Genomic DNA, 10282 nt, shown 5'->3' with positions numbered 1-10282 from the left:
ATATCTTCCCACCGCCATATGCACAGCTGTTATCACACTGGATTCAAGTTCCTGCACTTTCTACCTTCCAAAGGCAGTTACTTTTCTATTTGTAGACTTGCAGTATTTGTTTTCTCAGATCTCCCATTGATTTCTTGGGTATTCAGAATGATTTGATAACTAGCTGTATTCAAAGGACACAACAAACTTAGGGTCCCCCTATTCCTCTGTCATCTTCAGGAAAGCAGCTGTGAGTTTTAAATCTTTTGCATTTTAGAGGATTTACAGAAAAGTCTAGTCTTCTTTTTGACCAAAATCGCCTATATCTTTATGCATTGTATTTCAGTAAAAACAATAGAATCCAGATAAGTTTCTTTCCAAGTATACTTTCATCTTCTACAGTGTCTGGGGGCTTTACTTTCTAACCTTCCAGGTGCTTAATATTCACTCCTATCTCCTCATTCCCCACAATTCTGCTATATTTTCGGTGTATTTTAGTATAATCATTTCTTACTTATAAAATACTGTGGAATAACATTGTTCTCTAAAAAGGTTTCTGAAAAACATCAACATAAATCAACACTTGCCATTCAGAAAACATATGTGTATTAATAGAAAAAATCATAAAAAGGAAAGTTTTTAGGGATATGAGAAACTACTCAACAGTCGAGAAAAGTGAAGGTTTTTCTCTCCATGAAAAGAGCTCAATCCATGTACTCTTCCTGCACTTTTTCCAAACTAAGGTCCCTGCAATCCCTTGATGGGTTGGCTCAGAGTCACATGGGGTGCCAATCTCTTACTATATCATAATCATTCATGGAGAAGTAACTGACTTTCTGTAAATGTCCCTTTTTATGTTTACACTAGAGGAATATTAGAAGTGGTTATTGATCACCAAAATACAACACTAATCTTTCAGGGCTAATTATGCGTATTTCTTTTTTTCTCTTTTAAGAAACCTGTCCAACCTATAGCAGTAAGTTGTTCAAGTCTTTCTCAATTTTGGTGTGTTTCAGTCTTTTGAAACATATGAGAACCATTGCACATCCAAATCATTTCTATTCTGGCTCTGAATGATCCAAGACACATGGTTCTTTATTTCCTTTAGTTTCATATTATATAAAGTCCTCTGCATTTATTGAGAATATTTGAGAGACAAAATCCCAGTGACTGAACAAATTAGTAGAAGGAGGAGAAATATCTCCAAAGGTTGTTTGTAGTAGTTATTAATTGAACTGGAAAACTTTACAAAATAATGAGGATGGAATAAAAAGAAGAAGAAAGACTTGAAAATAAGAAGAACAAGAGCGAAATAAGAAAACAAGAGCAGAAAATTTGTAAGGGAGACAGATTTTAACAAACAGTCTTCAAAAGCTGGAAGAAAAAAAAAGAAAAGGATGATAACCCCTTTCGCAATATAGGCCATAACACCACAGACTCTGTTATGAAGGATTCGATGGTCCTATGAAAAGAATATTGTCAACACGGTCTACTTTCACCATGTTTTAGATGGAAGAGATTTTTAAATGTGTTTTATTTTTAAGTATCTATAACTTTCAATAACTTCCAATAACTTCCCTTTTTTATTGATTTATGTAGTAGAATGCTCTGAACATTGTATAAAAGAGCAACATTTTTGCACAAAAGATTTAGAACACAAGTCTCCTCCCTCTGCTGGTATGTAATTGATGTATTTAGAAAGTAAAAAGAGCTCTGACATGAAAGAGTAAATGCCCTGACAAGGTTGAAAATAGTTCCTAAACAACAAAAATTAGCATTTCACACATTCCTGTATTTAGAGACAGAAGATAGACAGAAAATAATGACAGAAAAAATAGTGGGTAGAAAGCAGAGATATACTGAAAAAAAAATTTTTTTTTTTAGTTCATTGTAAGGTGTTTTGTTTTGTTTTGTTTTAAACTCCAGGCTAAAAAAATAAGGTGAAAAACTAGAAAAAGCTACCCCCCATCCCAGTACCCCACAGGATCTACCAAACTGAATGCTCATAGAAACCTAAGAATTAGAACTATTCTTACGTTAAAGTCAGAGGTGCTGTCCTCAACACATGCTCTTACCACTGAGTATCTCTGATGAGGAGTCACTCCCTGAAGTTGAACATGTTTCCAAGGCAAAGACTAGATAAGATGTGGGTAACGGATCTGGAAAACAGAACCTCATTAATTTTTTTAACTTACTTTTGAGCATATCTTCAGCATCTTTTAGTAATTTTTTTTCATTCTCAAATACGGTTTTCTAAAAGCCTTCAAGGGAATTGCTTTAATTTTCTATTTTCACTTCTGTAGAAATTTAAATTTAGGTTTAGGTACTTTCACCTCTTTTGGTTACCCATAACCAGAATATCATTTAACTCTTTATAAATATTTATCAAATGAAAAGCCCATTCATAACAAAAATGAAGAGTAAAACAGGCAGGACTAAAACAAAATTCAGTACCATGGTTAATTCAAGCAAGAACTGGACACGTATAATGGGCAAAAATGCAATCAGAGAAGGCACATGGTTAGGGGAACCTGGATCTGGGTAGACAGACATACAGACATTATTCTTTAAACTATGTACAAACATATCTAAACTCTTATATATGCATGATATATTTCATAGTGAAATATTTCCTTAATTCTAGAGATATAGGAAGATTAAATCAACAATCTCATTAGAATGATTTTAGTGGCTTTTCATCAAAAACAATAAATGGATAACTATGTATGTGGGGCAATGAGAGCGGAGAGAAAAATAGAAAAGGACAGAACAATATGAGAACAAGACAAAAAGAGATGATAAAGGAAGTAAGATTAAATAAATGTTAATGTAGTGATGTTTGAATAAAAGCAGGTAAACAACAATGGTGTCCCTAGAAAGAGAGGGATGGAGAGAAAGAAGAAAGGGAAAGGATATGAATTAAGCACCTAATAAGAAAAGAGAACTTTGTTATGGTTCCCTAAAATTCAATATAATTATGTCATATGCCTCATTTTACAGTTAAGAAAACATGCATATTGAGGTTAAATAACATATTCAAATCCACACAGCTGTTAAGAAAAGCCAGGATTGAAATCTGATCAAATTAATTCAAAATTCACACTCTTCTGCTTTTTTAGCTTTCCCCCTTTAACCATAGCCTGCAGTCCCATCCCTTTCACAAGTATATGCAGCTACTCTGTGACCAACATTTATCCTTAACTATTCTTCTGTCACTGAATAACCTGTAAGATTTATTTGTGTGTGGTTAATTTTATCAACTACACCTCATTCATTCTTCTTTTTTTTTTTGCATTTAATACCTCTAAAGACCTATCCATGTTGCTATATATCCATACATCCCACATGTTGCTTCTAGCTCTATAAAGTATTGCAGAGAATGCCTCTCTCACAATTCCATTCTCCTGGTAGTAGACAAATTATGATCATAGTCCAATACACTAATGTCACCAAAAACACTATAATTGGACATCTTGATAAGTGATCCTTTGTGGACTTGAGTTAGAATTCCTTGAGATCTATATTCAGCAAACTGGTCTCTAGCTCATACAACATATGTCAGATAATTTCCAAAATTACTGTACAATTTATATTCCCACCTACCATCCATGACTGTCAACCCACATTCCTACCAATACCTACCACACCACTTGTAATTCATGTGGAAGAAAGGCATGTCAATGTCACTTTAAGTTGTACACTTCTGGTCCCAGCGGTGACACTTCATCACATACTTGTTAATCACCCCATTTTCCTTTTTGTGAGCTTTAATTCGTGTTACTTACTCTTTTCTATTGAATTTTGTGTCTTTTTCTTATAGGTTTTCAGGTGCCACACATACATCTGAATTATTTTCCAGATTTTAGATATTGCAAATATCTTCTTCCAGTCTGTCATTATCTCTGAAATCTGTTTATTATGTGTTTCATTGAACAAAAATCCTAAAATATGATACAATCAAATATATCAGCTTTTCACAATGTAGTTTGGTTTTACCCAACCTCAACCTCATGAAGATATTCTTTTGCAATTTCTTCCATTACTTCTACATTTTGCTTTTTTTTTTTAATGCATCTACTAGTGCCCCTCCCATTGTACCATGCTGTATCCCCTCCCTATCCCCTGCTAAAGAAACATTCTCCCATTACAATCAGGCTTTCTTCCATAAAAGAAGAGCTTAACAATTCCCAAAACGAAAACAAACAAAAAATAAAGAAACCAACAAAAAACAATTCTCCAAATGTATCAACTCTTTAAGAAAGGTTGAGAAGAAAGAATGAGTAGCACTTCTTTCTCTGTCTTCCTAAAACACCTCGTCCACAATTCTATTGGGGTACTGACTACACTAGTGTAATTACTTATTAAGATGGCTGATTCCTTTTGTAGGAATTTCCTCTGAAAGAAAGAAAGAAAGAAAGAAAGAAAGAAAGAAAGGAAGGTTGGCTTACATGAAGACTGTAGAGAACAACAAACCTAGATTCCAGTTCCAGGTTTACCATTAAAGAAAATAAGGGAAATGGGACTATAACATTACAAGGGGAAAAAAAAGTCTAAAGACTCAGACCAATACTGAGATGATGGTGCCAAATTCACCAAAAAAAAAAAAAATAGTTTTTCAAAGCAAGACTAGATCCTGGATTGTTGGGACAGCTCCTGGCTCCACTAATTATCAGCTGTGTGACATTGGGTAATTTCTATGGGCAGAATCTTCATCATAGTGTTGCTGAAGATTAAATAATTTCAATCACATAAAGCTCTTATATAAGTGCTTGGCACATGGTAATTTAATCAACTAAATGACCTGATATTATTTAGTGCTTGAAGATAATTTAAGCCTAAACAAAGTTCTTATCAAGCATGTTAGTAAACCACACCACACTCACTTGCTTATATTTTATTTTAGGCCAACATTCAGCAATCAGAGGTAAGTTTTGCATCATTTTCAGAAGATCAAAGTTAATTTAGAGTTACTGGTGATTAACTTTTAATTGAAAACAACTGGTTTGTAGAAAGAATAAATGAAGAAATGTATTGTTATACCAAAAGAACTGATTTGTCTATTTAAAAAAAAAGTAAATGTCCATACTAGGACAAAAAAAAAAACACAACATGTTAAGTAAAATGCAGTGGATTCAGGGAGGGAATCAGTCATTGAATTAAAAGACATGGAAGGAAGAAGGAACTAAAGAGATGTATAAACTTTATACACAGTACACTCAATGTCAGTTAAAGGATAAAATATTGAGAAGGAAGTGAATGTAAGAATAATCAATCCATAGACCTATGTTTCTGCTAGAACTTCCAAAATAAAAGCTCATTAGCTGGCTCAGAAGCTAGATGTTAAAACAACACAAAGAAGTATTTTGGGTAAGCCTATGATAGTAGGTCAAACCATTTTCCTTTTTTTATTTTTGTTCTCCAGGAGCTGTTCAGAAAATCCCCAGTAAGTTACCTCTGCAAGTACTATCTGGAAAAATATGAGCATAAAGATCTTTTGATAAATAAGCCTGGCTGTAGCCATAATCAATTTTGCAATCTCATTGTTATTATTTCATTTTCTGCATTCCCCTTATATTAGTGAGCCTTTTTTAGAGACACCTGACAATTTGCAGAAAAGCTTAAAGGAATTTGTTATATAACTATCACAAAATAAATTAAAATCCTTTTCAAAACAAAATATAGAAGGGAACTATAAAGAAGACAAGAGTTAAGTTTTGAAAGAAAATTAGAATGATAGATACTACTGTAATATGCCACCTTCCTAAAAGATTTGAATATTTCATTGCCCTGGATAAGAAAGATACAATAAACAAAGAATAACCTGTCTCAACAGAGGTTCTTGAAGCAGAACATTAAAATATCTAGAATTAATCAGATATTAAAAGGATCTTTTATTAAACACAAATAGTTTCAACTGTACTAAAATTCCCTTGACTTTTCTTTTTGGAGGCACCCTCTAAAAATTGCATAAGTGAGCATTTTGTTCTAACTCAAAACCTAGAGAAGTTTCTTTATTGGATATATTTTCATATACTACACAATATTCATGTCTTTATTTTTCCCTCTGTTTTAAAGAACCTGCATCATCCATTAGTAAGTTCCTTTTGGAATCCTAAAATCCATAGAATCTAAGCTATTTTTACTCTCTATTGCTATTACAGTGTCAATGGTTTAAAATCTCATGCTAATATTTCTCTATGCTTTCTCTGTGATACAGATAAATAACTGATGAAAGATTAAGAATCAAAAAATAATACATTGTACTCATTAAGCGAAATACTATTATCAAACCAGTCTTTGATACTGAATCCAATGTGATATTCACAAGCATAAACAAAGAGATGGGGAAAGTTAATAAAAGTGTAATAGGAAGGGAAATTAAGAGGTATAACTTCTTGACTGGTTCAAAAATGGTATAAGCCTATTGTAATAGACAATAATGTATGAGCTTGATAGGCTCCAGAAAGACAATTTGCTTTGCTCTTCTACCAAAGTAAGAAGACCCAAACCCCAAACTCCAGGTCTTCCCTTAGAACACAACAGGGACACCTACAACACAGACTATGTAGAAATGTTACAATCAATACTATTGCAAATTTGACCTACCAAAAATGCATCATTTTTTAGGTCAACAACTTTTCTATTGGCAAATGGTAGAACATGTGCAGTTAATTCACCCAAAATAAAAGTCAAACTAAACATTTGGAGAATGTTTAAGCCTCAAAAATCACTAAATGAATTCCAATTTTAGGTACTATGATATACATTTTTTTAATTTTTATTTTTTATTTTCTTATTATGTTAGTCACCATACAGTACCATATATTTCTTAATACGCATTTCATGAGCATAAACAAATCAGAGATGCTCTACAAAAACATTTTTTCATTTCTAAATTCAGTTACCTCTAGATTTAAAGATAAGTAACAAGTCTCCAAAATAATTACACATGTGTTTTAGCCCAAAATTCCAATTTGGGCATTACTAAGAATATAAAACAAAGGAAAAAAAGATAATTTCTGAAAATATATTTACAACTATGTAATTATGGCTACAATCTCAGATACAGTCCAGATACTTAGCCATAGAAAGATTGTTTGTTAATAAGATAATACATAACATTATAATTAGAACTGACAATATTTTTTTTCACTGAATCAGGATTTGCTGAACCAATTGGTAAGTCTTTTTCTTTTCTTCAACTATTATATCTTTTAGTTTAAATGATAGTCTGGAATTATGGCTATAGTTTATTTTTTAACTTAGATATGCAACATGATATTAGTTTTAGGTATACCATATAATGATTGAATATTTTTATACATTTCAAAATGATCACCACAATATGTATACTTAACATTGATCAGCATAAATAATGACAATTTTTTTTCTTGTGATAAACATTTTTAAGACCTACTTTCTTAGTACTTTCAAATATACCAGGGAGTATTATTTTAAATTTTTCTGGAAAGAAAGTGAAAGAAAGAGAGAGTGTGGAGGGCAGCGAGAGAGAAAGAGAGAATCTTAATCAGGCTCCACACCTAGCACGGAGTCTAATGCAGGGTTCAATCTTACAACCCTGGTGTCATGAGACACTCAAATGACTAAGCCACTCAGAACCCCACCATAAGTATTATTAACTGCACTCACCATTCTGTATATTACATACCCATGACTTCTTTATTTTTATAGTTAGAGATTTGTACTTTTTAACGACTTTCATCCATTTTACCCTCTACCCACCTCAATTCTGTCAACCACAGTATGTTCTCTGTATCTAAGAATTTGGGTTTTTGTTCATCCAGGTTCCTCATATAAGTGAGATCACACATAATTTGTCTTTCTCTGACTTATTTCATTGAGCATAATTCCCTTAAAGTCCATCCGTATTGCTGTACATGCAATATTTCCATCTTTTTATGGCTGAAAACCATTCCACTGTGTGTGTGTGTGTGTGTGCACATGCATGTACACACATGCACCACATTTTCCTTTTTTTAGCTGGAGCTCCCCTTGCACATTTATTTTTCAAAGTACTGGTGAGTGCCAGAGTTTTGAACAAAGCTGCTGAAGGTGGAGTACGCGTCCTCACCATGGTCGCCTGGATGCAGTTCGCCAGGGCCGTACCCTCCCTTGAGGAGCTGGACTCCCACTTCAAGTACAGCGACCTTCAGAACATCAGAATTTAGCCAAGAATCTGGGCATCTGGGCTAACCTGAAGGTAGACAAGTTGCTAAAAGCCTTCAAAGCCCACCTTAAACATGAGGAAAAAATAAATGAGAATCAGAACATGGCAGATGAATGTCTTTCTTTCCGTGATGGAAGTCAGACCTCTGCATTATCCTGTGATGAGGCTGAACTGCAGAGCTGTGGCCAGGAACAAGCTGAGAGGGTGCCATCTGGTCATGGCACCAAAACCAGGAGAAGGTGCAAGACAGTCCTCAGGAACCCTGACATCCAGGATCATTCAGAGATAAAAGTAAGTGATCACACTGAATTCCAGAAACAAGAGAAGCAGGAACACCAAGATCTCAGAACAGTTGCAGAAGTACCTTCACTACCAGATGGGAGCCAAGGAGAGGAGAATGCCATTTCCTCAGGACAAAGAAGAAGAAATGATAATGAAGATTTGAAGGTACCTTCAGAAGGAAAGAAGTCTCTCTACACAGATGGGTTTTCCAAACCTGGAAAAAGCAAAAGAACTATAAGCACAACTCCAAACTTTAAGAAGCTTCATGAGGCTCATTTTAAGGAAATGGAGTCCATCGATCAATATATTGACAGAAGAAAGAAAAACATTGAAGAACACAATGCATTTCATGAACTGAAGAAGCAGCCGGTCACCAAGGGCACAGTGGTGATTCCAGTTCCTCTCCGGGTAAGACTCCCCTTGGCTTGTATTCCCACCAACCAGCACTGCTCACAAGGCCCACCACTGGGCACTGCGGTCAGGAGCACCTTGTGTTGGAAGGGCTCTGCCAAGCGTTCCGAGCTCTGGGGAACTAAAACTAACATCAGGTATTCAGCTGCTACCAAAGATAATGAGCATAAGCATTCACTGACCAAGTCTCAAGCCAGAAAGTCTCCACATGTGACCATATCTGGGAGTACCCCCAAAAGGCCAGACTGTGCTCGGGCTATACAAGATAAAGACCACAACTGGGAATTCTGCTTCTGTTGTTACACCATTCAAGCTGACAACTCAGGCAGCACAGACTCCAGTCTCCAGCAAGAAGCCAGCGTTTGATCTCAAAGCAAGTCTGTCTCATCCCCTCAACTATGAGCCCCACAAAGGCAAACTGAAACCATGGGGTCAATCTAAAGAAAATAATTCTCTGAAGGAACATGTAAACAGAGTTAGTTTCCACAAAAAAAAAAAAAAACTTGCAAACAACCTCCTCTCCAAACTAGGGAGGAACAATGGAAACAACACGAGCAAAGACGAAGAGAAGAAAGCAAAGGTTTTAGGAGCTCAGAGAGGCCTCGTAATGGCTGAAGATTAATTTTTTTAACATCCTGTAAATAGTATTTTATTCTGAACCCTTTCTTTAGTGTAAATATTTTTTTCTACTGTCTTCCCCACTTTAGTCAAAAGACTTTTCTGCTTTGTTCACTATCTACGTAGTGTTGGTGATTCTCTTCACATGCTACATCCCTGAAAAGATGTTACTAACCTTAAAGCTCACAGATTCTTTCAAATGTTTTTATTTTTTTATTTTTATTTTTTTTTCTTTGCTTTCAAAGATTTTATTTATTTATTTGTCAGAGAGAGAGAGCGCACGCATGAGCACAGGCAGACAGAGTAGCAGGCAGAGGGAGAAGCAGGCTCCCTGTTGAGCAAGGAGCCCCATGCGGGACTCAATCCCAGGATGCTGGGATCATGACCCGAGCCGAAGACAGCGGCTTAACCAACCTAGCCACCCAGGCGTCCCCTTTCAAATGGTTTTTACCTATCTCTGTACAATTCAGTTTTCCAGTGACTCATCGTATAGATTCTTGGCCTAGATTTTTTTTTTTAAGATTTTGTTTATTCATTTGACAGAGATCACAAGTAGGCAGAGAGGCAGGCAGAGAGAGAGGAGGAAGCAGGGTCTCTGCGGAGCAGACAGCCTGATGTGGGGCTCGATCCCAGTACCCCGGCATCATGACCTGAGCCGAAGGCGGAGGCTTTAACCCACTGAGCCACCCAGGCACCCCTTGGCCTAGATTTTTAATGCCAAGTTCCCTCTGCTGACAGAACTGGAATCCTCTTCTAGACAGAAGCATTTACCTGATGGGAGGTAGTTCTCCCACAAGCTTTAGT

The 10282-nt window shown here is 35.5% G+C and overlaps 1 pseudogene; it reads left to right on the top strand.

Annotated features, from left to right (window-relative positions):
- Positions 1 to 8084: 8084 nt before the first annotated feature.
- Positions 8085 to 9482, top strand: LOC116862409 (annotated as a pseudogene).
- Positions 9483 to 10282: the final 800 nt, after the last annotated feature.

This window comes from Lontra canadensis, unplaced genomic scaffold, assembly GCF_010015895.1.
Source record: "Lontra canadensis isolate GAN:19392208 unplaced genomic scaffold, GSC_riverotter_1.0 scaffold240, whole genome shotgun sequence".
Taxonomy (NCBI): domain Eukaryota; kingdom Metazoa; phylum Chordata; class Mammalia; order Carnivora; family Mustelidae; genus Lontra; species Lontra canadensis.
This window is presented reverse-complemented; position numbering and strand designations above follow the sequence as displayed.